General features: G+C 35.6%; 1 protein-coding gene across 8 annotated transcripts in view; it reads left to right on the forward strand.

Annotated features, from left to right (window-relative positions):
* LOC148845189 (P-loop containing nucleoside triphosphate hydrolases superfamily protein) overlaps positions 1–7111 on the forward strand; it is a 101659-nt gene extending 94548 nt beyond the window's left edge. For 2 of the 8 annotated variants that reach the window (XM_088953133.1, XM_088953138.1), the window contains exon 33: positions 2791–3244. The gene's annotated coding sequence lies outside the window, so the exon portion shown is untranslated. Of the gene's footprint in view, positions 1–2279; positions 2390–2772; positions 3245–6412; positions 6606–6707 lie in introns of those variants that run through there. The other 6 variants (XR_016101782.1, XR_016101783.1, XM_088953135.1 and 3 more) reach the window with 6 other exon arrangements.
* The last annotated feature ends 6678 nt before the right edge of the window (positions 7112–13789 follow it).

Here is a 13789-nt window from a genome sequence, read left to right on the forward strand (position 1 = left end):
ATCTTGATATGGAAATGTGTATTGAGAGCATGGTTCACAATATAGACAATATTTGACAATATATCCTCAAAATATCCCCATTTGTTAGGTGACGGTACAAAATCTCCTAGAAATCTATTTTTCCAAAGGTTCGACTTTGATATGGAAAAGATATGATATCCAAAAAACAACTGAAAAAACAAACTGGAATTGCATTTTTTCTAATGATCTCTTGACATTTAATTAACTAACTCTATGTTTCTAGAAAACTTTCCTATTTCTTTAGATTTTTCCAAATATCTAAGCAAAATTAGTGAAATATCTCAAAATTCTCCAACTCTACATGATGAAATGTTCATCAATATCAAAATTATGAACCAATTGAGATTTTGGTAAATCAGAACTGTTTTTTTTTTAAATTTTTTTACTTAATTTGTCAATGTTGTTCTCAAATCATCAATAAAGAACCGATGCCACATCATCGTATAACAGATTTAGGAGTTAAATATGAGAATTAATGAGATTATAGGAGTTAATATAGGAAGAGAGTTAGTGGGAACTTTGAATTTTGAATTTGAACGGAAAAAAGTCAATTAAAAAGAGCATTTCAACATGATTTAATCATAGTATTGGTTTATATCAGCTAACAAATGGAATATTATAATGCATAGGCTTCAAAACCGGTAGGTATCAAATTGATAGGACCTGATACATTATGAAGTTTTGATCCTTGGTTGAATGGTAGAAGCCTTATGTTACATTTTCTTTGATTTGGTGCAATATTATTAAAGGGATGATTAGTTATACAAGTGGATAGGGATGGATCTGAATTTAGCTGAGTTGAGTTGAATATCTGGTTATTCAAACATGAGGCTTGATCTCGGCTTGAGCTTGAGTTTGTCTCAACTCAAAAGCTTGTATTTTTGAGTGGCTCGGCTTTAGTTTGATAATGAGCCTAGCTGCACAAAAAAACAAAAATTTATACATATAAAAAATTATGTTATTATATATAAAAATTAAAAATAGTATATATAATATAAGCTCGATTAGGCTTGTGACCATTACAAGCCGAGTTTCAATAGGCTCAAGCTTGGTTCAATTAGTAAATGAGCCTACATATTGAATCTGAGTTTGGTTTTAAGCTTTGTTTAAACCAAGCTGAATCGAGTTTTTAATGAGTCGAGTTTGAATAACTCATGAAAAGCATGATTTGTATGTAGAGACTTTGTAACTTGATGTATCTTATTAGTACAGTCCCTATTGTATATTACTTATACATCTTATTCTTCTTTTCTCTTTCAGCCCTATATGGGCATTCTTATAATTTGTATATATCTTTTAATATATAAAAGACTCTTTGAGGTGGGGGCCAATTCATTTCTTGACACCTCTAAGATTATTCTTGTTTTTTTCTCTATTCATCCAAGAGTGTTGACATGGTATCAGAGCAAGTTGCTCTCAAATCTATTTTCTCTCTCTTGAACCTCACTAGAAGTAGGAATCATGTCGTTTTAGGGCTGTTTTGATCAACCCTTTTCTGTTCAGTCTTCTTTGCGCAACCAATAGGAGAGGTTTCATTAGATCTCTCTTGGGAGACATTGGTTCGAGGTCAAACTTTAGATCTGGTGTCGTCTAGACCTTATCTATTCTCCCTACAAACATCTGATTTGGTGAAGTTTTCGAAGTAGTTTTGATCTTCTTGGGGTGGCAACACTGTACAGTTTCCTTTTTTGGACTACAACAACTTTGGACTTCAGATTTGGTGTCGCTTAGAACTGATATATTCTACCTACAAACAACATCTGATTTGGTGAAGTTTTCGAAGGAGTTTTGATCTTCTTCTTGGGGCGGCAACACCGTACAGTTCCTTTTTTGGACTTCAGGCCTTCTACATCAGCTTGCGATTTGAGTTTTTCTCTCTAGATTGAAGGGTTCTCTCAAACTCTTCTTATCTCTACACTTAGTTTATAGTTTGGAGATTTTTAAGGACTATTTCGATCAGCACAAGATACCTCCTTGTTCTTGAAGAAGACACTTTATGTGTTGGTAAATCACAGTTTTCTCTCAATTTGATGAACTCGATCAACCTATAACCCTACATATGGTGCCGTCCTAGGGTTTTCTTGCTTCCCATTTATTTGATTTAGACTTCAAATTCATATTTGAAAGGTTTTAGACTCGACAGTCTTAAAAACTTGCCTTTTTTGGATTGTCTTCTTGAGTTCTTGATTGCTGAATTTGGTTGTCTCTGATATCTTTGTGCCTGGACTGTTGTTTTTTGTTGAAATGACCTCCGATAGAGACGATATTATTCCTACAAAATTGGAAGGATCTACCTATGGAATTGACACTACTATTGTAGCACACGGGAGTAAGAAATCTACTACTGGTGGTGATTCTTTTTTTAAAGGTGATTCTCTAGCATCTATGGTTGAGGAAAACATTCAACAATTGGTAACATTTGTTATTTCTGCTCTTTTTGCTATTGGCTTACCTGGTGAGTTTTTCGGTTATTGTGCTTCTCCTTCTCATATTTGGATCATTGACTCTTGAGCTACTAACCACATGACAAGAGCCTACCCTAACCAACCAAGTAACCTTATTGAAACCCATCATAAACATATTGTTACTGTTAATGGTGAAAAGTTAAACATTGGTAGTAGTGATCTGTCTCTTGAGCTTTCACCGACTACATCTTTCCCTCTTACCAAGATCCTTCTTGTTCCTAATCTCACTACAAATTTGATTTCTATTGGTCAATTAGTTGATGAAGGTAACAGTCTCATCTCTCAGGATGGATGTTTGATTCAGGACCAAAACACCGGGAAGGTGAAAGGGAAGGAGCGTAGGTTGGGCCGTCTGTTTGCATTGGAGTTCGAGAAGTCTCAAACAGCAGCATCATTAACTTATTTTGGTTCCTCCACTTATAGTTCTTTTATGAGTCATAGAAATAATGTTTGGGTCATTTATATGCTAAAAATTAAAATTTTTGTTTGATACATTTGATACATCTTGTGTTTCTTGTTGCTTAAGTAAAAGTCGTACCTTACCATTTCCTCACATATCTGAGCATGCTACCTCCCCCTTCAAGCTTATACATAGTGATGTCTAGACTGCATCTATCACTTCTCGGCTTAGATACAAATATTTGGTGTTGTTTATTGATGATTGTACCTGGTACACATGGATATACTTTCTTTGCCACAAGTTTGATGTGTTCTTAACATTTAAGTTGTTTCATGCTATGGTATGAGTTCGATTTCAATCACAAGTGTGCATTCTCCGTTTGGATTCAAGGGGAGAATACACTGATGGAGATATTTTATCCTATTTGAAGAATCATTGAGTTCAAGTGCAACGAAGTTGTCTAGATACTCCTCAACAGCATGGTGTGGTCGAGCATAAGAATTGACATATCCTTAGTGTTGTGAGGACATTATTGCAGGAGTCTCATACTCCACCTTTTTGGGTAGAGGCAGCCAGTATAGCTATTGTTTTTTTTTATCAATAATAGAAAACTTTCATTAATTTATAAGACAATCAAGATACAACGGTGGGGGAGGTAAACCCTCTTACCACCCCCAACAATAATTACATAGTAGCCCAAAACAAATGATTTCTTCCCACCCCCTGTTTGGCCAAAGTACCTACAAATGAATTAGCACATCTTTTAACCCACTAAACCCACACATCCATTCCTTGGGTTAGCCACTTGAACTGCCTTTTTTCATTAGTGTAAGTCCATAACCTGTTGCTTGCCTTCTCTACCCAACCAATTACCACTTGCGAATCACCTTCAATAATCAACTTTTTTATATTCAACTCCTTAGCCCTTTTCACCCCCTCCAGGAGAGCTTGAATCTCTGCTCTCAAAGAGTCTCCAAATCCAATTGGTCCAGAAAAAAGAGCTATCATTGAACCTATCTCTGTTCTGTACACACCACCAATCCTTGATGGCCCTGGGTTTCCTTTACTGCTCTCATCAAAGTTGAGTTTGATAAAGCCTTCCATTAGAGGGATCCACATCAGACGTATATTCAGTTTACTGGGAGCTGAGACAACTATCTCTTGCCAATTATTCATGATGGTCTCTATTGAAACATCCTCAAAGATATTCATTGTTTTTACCCATTGTGTTACCCTTGATGAAATTACTTCTATAATTGTGTCCCTACTTCTTTCTCTTTCAATGAATATCCTTTGGTTCCTTTCCTCCCAAATCATCCAACAAACTACTGCCTTATTGCACCTCCACAAGATTTTTCCCCTCTTTTTTATTCGGCAATCAACTGCATAGGTGAAGAGGCTACGAATGCACAATGGAGGAGTCCACCTGCAACCAAATAAAGAGAGAAACCACACCCAAATAGAAGAAATAAAAGGGCAAGATATAAGTAAATGAGAACAAAACTCACCATTAGCTTTACCAAGGGTACACCAATGCAGGGATAAGCACCAAAAAGGCTTATTTCTTTGAAGAATATCACAGGTATTAATTCTTTCCAAAGTTATTTCCCAACAGAGTGCTCCAACCCTAGGTGGGAGTAGTCTTCCCCACACTTCTTTAGAGGGGAAGGGAGAGGCAGGGGCAACAGAAGACTAGGCAAGGGCACTAAAAAAGGAGGCACAACTGAAAGAACCAGAAGAAGAGAGGGTCCAAATTTGGGAATCCCCTTTAATCGGATCTAAAGAAACCTTTTGGAGAACCTGAATCAAGGACCACACCAAGTCCATCTCAGAATCTATAAGCCTCGTCTGAAGCCCAAATCCCAATTAATCTGAAGTCCTCACCCAACGGAAGACACTAAAGAAGAGGCATTTAAGTTTTTGTATCTAGAAAGGGAGAAAAGGGAAGGAAATTGATCTTTAAGAGGTGTCTCCCTTTCAGAAATTGTTTGGTCGTTCTCCAGATTTATCTATGCTTTATGTTTTTAGATGTATGTGCTTTGTTCATATTCCCTCTCGTGAACGCTCTAAATTGTCTACACAGTCAGCCACATGTGCCTTTGTGGGTTATAGTCCTGATCACAAAGGATTTCTTTGTTATGATCCCTCTATTCGTCGCATTCGTATATTATGTAATGTTTTTTCCTTGAGCACATTTCCTTTTTGTTGGAATTGCTAGACTATTTGCACCGTCTGTTTCTATTTGCCAAACTTTGATTCATAGGATGCTCCACCTCTTTCTGCTGAGAAGGACCTTCTCGTCTTGTCTCACAAGCAGTTATGTGATCCAGCCCCTGCGCGTATGACTCTCCTTCCTCCCAGTTCAGATCATCATCTTACCATTGCTCCTGTAAGTGATACATCTACTTCAGACACTTCATACTTCTGTTCTTCTTCGTCGTTCTACTCGTATATCTAGACCTCTTGACCGTTATGGTTTTCTTTAAACCAAAGCTCTTTGTCTGTTGTCCTATCCTCCATAGGTGTTCCTCGCTCCTACCAGGAAGCTAATAGTATCCCTCATTGGAAGGAAGCCATCGATGCAGAGATTCATGCTTTACATGAGAATGACACTTAGGACCTTGTGCCTGCTCCTCTAGATGCATCCATTGTTGGGAGTCGTTGGGTTTACAACACAAAGATGAAATCTGATGGATCTCTTTATTGATACAAGGCATGTTTAGTTGCCCAGGGATATAGTTAGGAGTATGGTATCGACTATGAAGAAACCTTTGCTTCTGTTGCAAAGATCACCACAATCCGTGTTCTTTTAGTAATGTTTGTCACTTAGTTTTGGACCATATGCCAGCTTTATGTGAAGAATGCCTCTCTTCATTGTCAGTTGAAGGAGACGGTCTACATGAAGCCTCCTCCTGGATACTGTAGTGATCATTCTTTAGTATGTCACCTCAAAAAATCTCTATATGGTCTAAAACAAGCTCCTCGGGCATAGCTTGAATGCTTTCGCGATGTTGTAGTTGTTGCTGGATATAGCCAAAGTTCTTCTGATCACTCTCTTTGTTAGGCGATAGCCTCAGGGTATTACCATTCTCCTACTATATGTTGATGACATGTTGTTGAATGGGAATGATGCTGGGGGCATTCGTGAATTGAAATTATTACTTCATAATTCCTTTCACATGAAGGACTTGGGCCCTCTCACCTATTTTCTGAGACTGGAAGTACATTGTAGTGATCGAGGGTATTTTGTTTGTTAGTAGAAGTATGCTTTTGACCTTGTTAAATTTATTGGTCTTAATGATGAAAAGCATGTTGATGCACCTATGGAGCTAAATCTTAAGCTATCTAAATCTGAAGGTCTATTACTTTCTGATGTTGCCTTGTATCGCTAACTTGTGGGATCCCTTATTTATTTCACTATGACTCGAATTAATATTTCTCATGTTGTTTAAGTTGTTAGTCAATTTGTTTATGCTCCTCGTTTGCCTCATATGACTGTTGTTCATTGCATCATTCAATATGTTAGAAGCACAACTTCTCAGGGACCACTCTTCTCCTCTTCTCCAATTCAGTTAAGAGCATATGCTGATGCGGATTGGGCTGATTGTCCAGACAATCATAGGTCCAGTTCTGGGTGGTGTGTTTTTGTGGGTGATTCACTCATCTTTTGGAAGTGTAAGAAACAACAAACAGTCTCCAAGTCTTCCACTGAAGCAAAGTATAGTGCAATGTCTTCGATTTGTAGTGAGATTGTTTCGTTATGATCTCTCTTTATGGATCTTGGCATTCATCTTCCTACTCCTATTCCTCTTTCTATGTAGGCAATACGAGTGCTATCAAGATTGCATCTAACCCTGTCTTCCATGAGAGGACCAAGCACATCGAGGTGGACTGCCACTTTATTCGAGATCTTTTCACAACTGGGTTTATATCACTTCCTCATGTAACCTCAGACATGTAGATTGTTGATATTTTCACCAAAGCTATGACTAGAGTTTGATATCTCTTTCTTATAGACAATCTGATGCTTATGTCTAGGCATCAGTTTGAGGGGGAGTGTGGAGATTCTGTAACTTGATGTATCTTATTAGTATATTCCTTGTTGTATATTATTTATACATCTTATTCTTCTTTTCTCTTTTAGCCTTATATGGGCATTATTGTAATTGTATATATCTTTTAATATATAAAAGACTCTTTGAGGTGGGGGTCAATTCATTTCTTGATACTTGTAAGATTATTCTTGTTCTTTTCTCTATTCGACCAAGAGTGTTGACATTGTATTCACTCCTAGTCAATTAATTAATCAGCTTAGGGTCAAACGACTGCATCACTAACTAGGATGACTAAGCATTAACTAAGTCAATTAGGCTCAGTTTGGAAGGAGTACAAATATGTACAGTGCAAATGCATACAAAATAATACAAAATATAAGGTTTTACACTCTACATATTTGCATTTGTACTCCTTCCAAACTGAGCATTAGTTAATTAACGACTAGTCTCCTAATCAACAACAAATTTCTTTTAAAGATTAATTTGTTTGTTTTTTTTTTGTATATCAAATTTTGTATTTTGTTATATTCGTGCCATTACTTTAACTATTTGTGATGGAACATGATTTTCTAATAGTATATAAAATAGATTAAATGTATAAAATAAAAGAAGCCAATGGAATCCTTTCAAGTTTTCTTTCCAATCAGTGTGTGCCAAATGGAGTTGTCACGAAGGCCATATCAAATAGTCTAGTTTGCATTCCTTCTTTGCTATGTTGTAATTCTATTTGTTATAAGAAGAATAGAATAGAATTAATGACCTCATAAGTCATAACTTTTCTATGTAAAAAATAAATTAATTAATAAATAAAATAAAGATCGAAAGAGGATTCTATTTATAGGCTTTGGAAGCCCTTATAAGTTATAACCAAGGTTTTAAATTTCGTAACGTATCGGCCGTATCGGAAGAGTTCCAATACACAGAACATGTCTAATTAAATGGTTTTGTATTTTTTCGTCCGTATCGGCCGATACAATCCGAAACAATCCGAAACGTTTAAATTTAATGTCATTAAATGTTATTTTAAGTCAAATAACTTGTTAAAAATCACAAACCAAAGGTAAAAAGTTTTGAACCCAAGTCATTTGCTTGCAACACTAATTAATTAACCATTATGCCAATCTCAATTACTTATTAAAACAACATGTTTTTTTTATACTTGAAGTAATCTTTCTTGCCTTGGTGGATGTTTCCCAATAAATGCTATAAATTTGATTATTAATATTTATATAATAATAAGATGGATACAAGTTAAATTTATTTATTAAAAATTAAGGAATATATTAACTTGTATACATAATAAATATCACCTAAACTTATATATAATAAATATTAACTAATAAATGACTTCAGAAAATATTAACTAATAAATATTAGTATGTATACACATACATTTTAGTTCTTCTATTATTTTTCAATGGTTACTAATTATATTCGAATACTTCATATAAATCATTAAAGAATGATTTTTTATGTTTAAATAAATTAGTTATAATCACATAAAACTCATTTTTATTATTGTTCGTATTTTTTAAAGATTTTTTGAATTTTCTAGTGTATCCATGCGTGTCTTGATTTTTCGTCCGTATCTATACGTTTTCAAAGCATATCTTGATATGTCTCTTAAAATGACCTTTTTGATACACCTTGCATTTTCGATACTTTGAACCTTGGTTATAACCCATGAGTCTCTTGCTTCATAACATGGATCTTTTCAAAAAAATTTGACAGAGTGATGGGTCAAATTGGCGTGGAGTGTTTGATTAGACAAAAATGTTGGCCCAACTGGTTAAACCATCAAACCATTTGACCTGTGTTCAGCAGGCCATGGGTTATATATTAAATCTCATTTTCTATTTTTTTCAATATTTTTAACCATTTATATCATTGAGAACAATAATTCCCATTTTTTATTTTTTAAACGTATTTTTAAACAATAATTCACATTTTATTATAATAATAATAATAATAATTATTATTATTATTATTATTATTATTATTATTTGTTTAATATGAAAAATATATGATAGTAGACATGCAATTTTTTGTATTTTATCTATTTTCTTCTGAAAAGGAAAATATTGTAAAGCAGTTGTGTAAGACTATGTTGTAACGAAAGTGTTTGGAAGTTGAAAAATAGCACGCCCAAAAAATTAGTATAGCAAAAATGCATAGGCTTGGATTTTAATACTCTAAATGTGCAAATTTGATGGGAGAATTGTTTTGCATATCAAGAATTTCTGTTGATGGAAAACTATTATTGTATTTTATTTTTTTGTTTGAAAAATTAACAGAAATCTTGTTACATTACATATTAAGTTTGAAAACATGGAAATCCTCTAACCCCTTTTATTATGCATATCATTGACCCTAAAAACTGATATATTGCAATATTTTGAACCTCCGGTGAAATTAGAAAGGATCGGTTTGGAAATGAAATCATACGAAGGAACCTTAAGTAACTTCAATAGTGATAAAATAAGAATAAGTGGGTGGTTTGGTCACGAAAAAAGAAGACCTTCTATGCACTTGTTTGAAGAAATGATCTGTTACAGGTTTTTGAGGTTAGAAGAGATAGAGGTAGACAAAAAGGGCTTGGTAGAAGTAAGAAATGACTCATGGACCCATAGTTCGAAATCTTTGCTTTTTCTGAGGTGAAAACATAAATGAATGTCAACAGATTGAGAACTTGGGGTCCATTTGGTTATCCGAAATAAACTTCTGGAATTGGAATTAGAATTGTACATTTTGATTCCAATAGTTTGGTTGATCGGAATGGGATTCCCATTTCTATTCTAGGTGGAATGGGACTATGCGGGAATGGTCATTCAGCCCCCTTATAAATGTGATTCCCATTCTTATTTGATTCAAATCCTGACCGTGAATCAGACACTTAATGCCTACTTTTCTAACAATGCTTACCACTTGAGACCTAGCATTTTGAGGATGGAACTTATCATGGTTTTACCCAGAAAAAAGGAAAAAAAGAAAAAAAAAAGAAAAAAGAAAACTAAGAAAAACTAGTATAATGACTACACTATGGGAATGAACTGTGACGACAAAACCCCTCTGCTACTTGTATTGGCATGTTTTCTACTCTAAGTGATGCTGAGATCTTTCACAAATCGTATGAAAGAACATTCATTCACATTACAGGCTAGGACTCAAAAAACTAGGAGCCTCAAATGAAAGTTGCTTTTAACGATCAGGACGTATTAATTGTCAGATTAGTGTTAGGTAGATGCCAATTCGACATAAGGGGCTCTAAATCAAAATTCAAAAGAAAAAAAAAAAATCCATGGTTATGCTAATTGCATATTTAGTTAAATTCAAAGAGTAAGTGAATGTGCATCGAGTTAGATTTAGATTTAATATATTCAGTTATTATTTGATTAATAGTTACAGGGTAAATTACTTTATACTTCCGTAGCTTTGGCCATAATACAAGGTTTTGCACCCTACTTATAAATATTTGTACTCTTCCCAAACTAAGCCTAAGCAACAGAAAGTATAATCATCTGCTTATAAAATGACCCTTTGTGAAAAGTCTGGTCTGGTTGCATGCATGTATAGGATTTAATCTTGATCAGTATGAGGAAATGGAAATATATAGCATTATAGAGCAATGGATTACAAGCTTGAATGCAAAGAAGTTAAAGATAGTTTGCTTTCAAAAGATAATGGTCTTGACCGGACTTCTATGGGTTAGATTTTCAGATTGTTGTGCTGTTAAAATGAACGAGAAATGGTGCTAACCAACAAGAAAAATCCAATTTGATAGTTGCAAATGATACTTACATATCCCAGCACTTTGCCCTGCCCTGTTAATGGGCTTGATGGTAAAGAAAAGATTACTAAAATGCTTATTCAAAGTTTATGGACTAAGAGAAGAAAAGGCCTATAACCTCGACAATTTTTTTTTTTTGATAAATAACCCAATAATGAACTCTTTTGACAATAACTTTGAGATGATCTACAATTTTCCAAATTCAAAAAATGCAAATACAATTCTATAAAAATGCCAAAAATTCAAAAAATGCAAAATATTAAACACATTAATTAAAAGTATAAGCTTAAATTTTCAAATAAATGCTTTAAAAAACCTATTATCTCAAATTAAAATGTATTAACATAACATGTAAAACATATTTAAAATTGAAATTTAAAAATAAAATCAAACATAACATATAAAACATATTCAAACATGTAAGCTCTGGAGTCGTATTATTTGTGACCAAAGGCAAGAACTCACACATACTTTCTTTCATTAAGGCTGTGTTTGGAAGTGGTGTAAAACCTCATCAATGTAAAAGTTCATCGATGGAGTTTCATACTGAACTGTAAAAGGTTCTGACCGTTGAGCTTTGTAAAATGTGAAGTTTTTATATTGATTTTATCGGTGTAATATTTACATCAATAATCAATCTAAAACTTTACTTTAGATAAGGTTTTACATCAATTTATGATGTAAAACTCCACTCCATCCAAACGCCAATAAATCTAAACCAAGAATGGAGTTTTACATTGATCTTGACTCACACTGTAAAACCATAGCTTTTCTGGTTTCTCCTTTCTTATCTTATCATTCATTGAGGATTCAAATATATATATACAAACTCAAACCTATCTTTCCTATCTCAACTATACAAGATAAGGATTAGAAGAGAACGGAGACTCCTACTTCGAATTCGATCATAACTTAGTGGAGTCTCCTAATCCCGGAGACTCCTAATTCAATCCTAACAACCCCCCCCCCCTTCAAGTTGGAGCATGTAGGTTGTGAATGCCCAACTTGCGGAGAAAATACTCAAATTCTCTTCGACCAAGTGCCTTTGTAAAGATGTCAGCCAGCTGGACGGTAGTCGACATATAAGTAGGACGAATGCAACCGTTTTGAATCTCATCACGAACAAAATGACAATCATTTTCAATATGTTTCGTACGCTCATGAAACACTGGGTTTGCTGCAATATGCAAGGCTGCTTGACTATCACAATATAATCGCATTGGGTTCGAATGCGTCACTCCAAGAGCCAAACAATCCCTTCAGCCATTTTAATTCACACGTGGCCGTGGCCATAGACCGGTACTCTGTTTCCGCTGAAGAACGTGCCAAAGTGTTGTTTCTTAGTTTTCTAGGAAATTGACGATTTCCCAAGTAGAATAAACCACCCAGACAGGGAACGTCGGGACAAAGGACAACTCGCCCAGTCTGAATCACACCATGCATATAACTGCAAGTTACAATCTGAACGCAAGAGAATTCCTTGACCAGGATTTCCTTTCAAATAGCGCACCACTCGCAATGCAGCCTCCCAATGTCTTTCTTGCGGTTGCTGCATGAATTAGGACAGAACATGCACACAATAAGACAACTCAAGACGAGTTGCTGAGAGATAAATAAGCTTGCCCACCAAGCGCCTGTATCGCTCAGGATCAGATAAGAGAGGCTCATCTGTCAAGGCCCGATTGTGATTCTGCTCCATAGGAAAAGGAGTAGGTTTTGCACCGAGTAATCCAACTTCAGCGATAATATCCAGAGCATACTTTCGTTGAGACAGAAATATTCCTGTTGAGTTTCGGGCAACTTCAATGCCCAAAAATATTTCAATGGTCCCAAGTCTTTCATATGGAAGCAGTCACTCAAATATTTCTTAAAGACTTGAATTGCCATATGATCATTACCTAACACGATAATGTCGTCCACATACACGAGGACAAGCACGTGTATCCTGTCTCGACGAAAGGTGAATAGGGAGTAATATGAACCTGATTGCTGAAACCCATATTTCTTTAAGGTTGCGGTTAATTTAGCAAACCAACATCTCGGCGCTTGTTTCAAGCCATATAGAGATTTTCGCAACCAACACACGATACTTGGTTTATTTGATTGAAACGCAGGAGGCATTCGCATGTAGACTTCCTCATGAAGGTCACCGTGCAAGAATGCATTATGTACGTCCATTTGATGAAGCTCCCAATTTCTAGTTGCTGCAACTGCAAGAAAGGTACGGACAATAATCATTTTTGCAACTGGGGCAAAAGTTTCATTATAATTAATTCCCTCAACCTGTTTGTTCCCAAAGATCATGAGACGGGCTTTGTATCTTTCTACTGTCCCATCAGCATTGTACTTGATTCGATATACCCATTTGCATCATATGGCTCGTTTTTCAGATGGCAAAGGCTCTACGGTCCATGTCTGATTATTCTCAAGTGCCTGTATTTCTTTCTACATTGCATCCCTCCATTTTTCATCCTTTACAGCCTCAACAAAAGAAGTAGGTTCAACTCCGGCAGTAATAGCTGCCAAGAAAGCATGATGTCGACAAGAAAAATTGTTACATTTCACATAGTTATCTATGGGATAAGGACTACCCGCAGGATGTGATTAGCCGAGTGAGTTTGCAAAGGGACGCGGAGAGGGACTCAAGCGCTGTGTGGTGTGAAGCACATAGTCTCTTAACCTTGTGGACTGTTGTTTCTGTCGATGCCCACACCCCTAACGAGAATCAGAGTGTTGTTGTTGCTCAACATTGCCACCCCCCCGACGTTAGGACTGTATTCGCTTGCATTTTCTGTGGTGACGTCAGAAGAATGCATGGGTTCACTAGTATTGGCATTTTGGTCTACATGGGTTCGTTCTTCTACACTGACTCCTTCTGCAAGTTCACCTCGCTGGTTAGTCTCCATCTCGCCATTTGCTTGTCCTAGTAAATAAGTGGACGACACCAACACCTCATCTATCCCACCTATTCCACAATGAAATTGGCATTGTGCTTTGTTTGGTTGTTCATTCTCCTTGCGTGCATAAGGGAATTCATCATCTAAAAAGGTAACATTTTTGA

The sequence above is a fragment of the Nelumbo lutea genome, chromosome 7, assembly GCF_056320005.1.
Source record: "Nelumbo lutea isolate HS-2025 chromosome 7, American lotus-T2T, whole genome shotgun sequence".
Lineage (NCBI taxonomy): Eukaryota > Viridiplantae > Streptophyta > Magnoliopsida > Proteales > Nelumbonaceae > Nelumbo > Nelumbo lutea.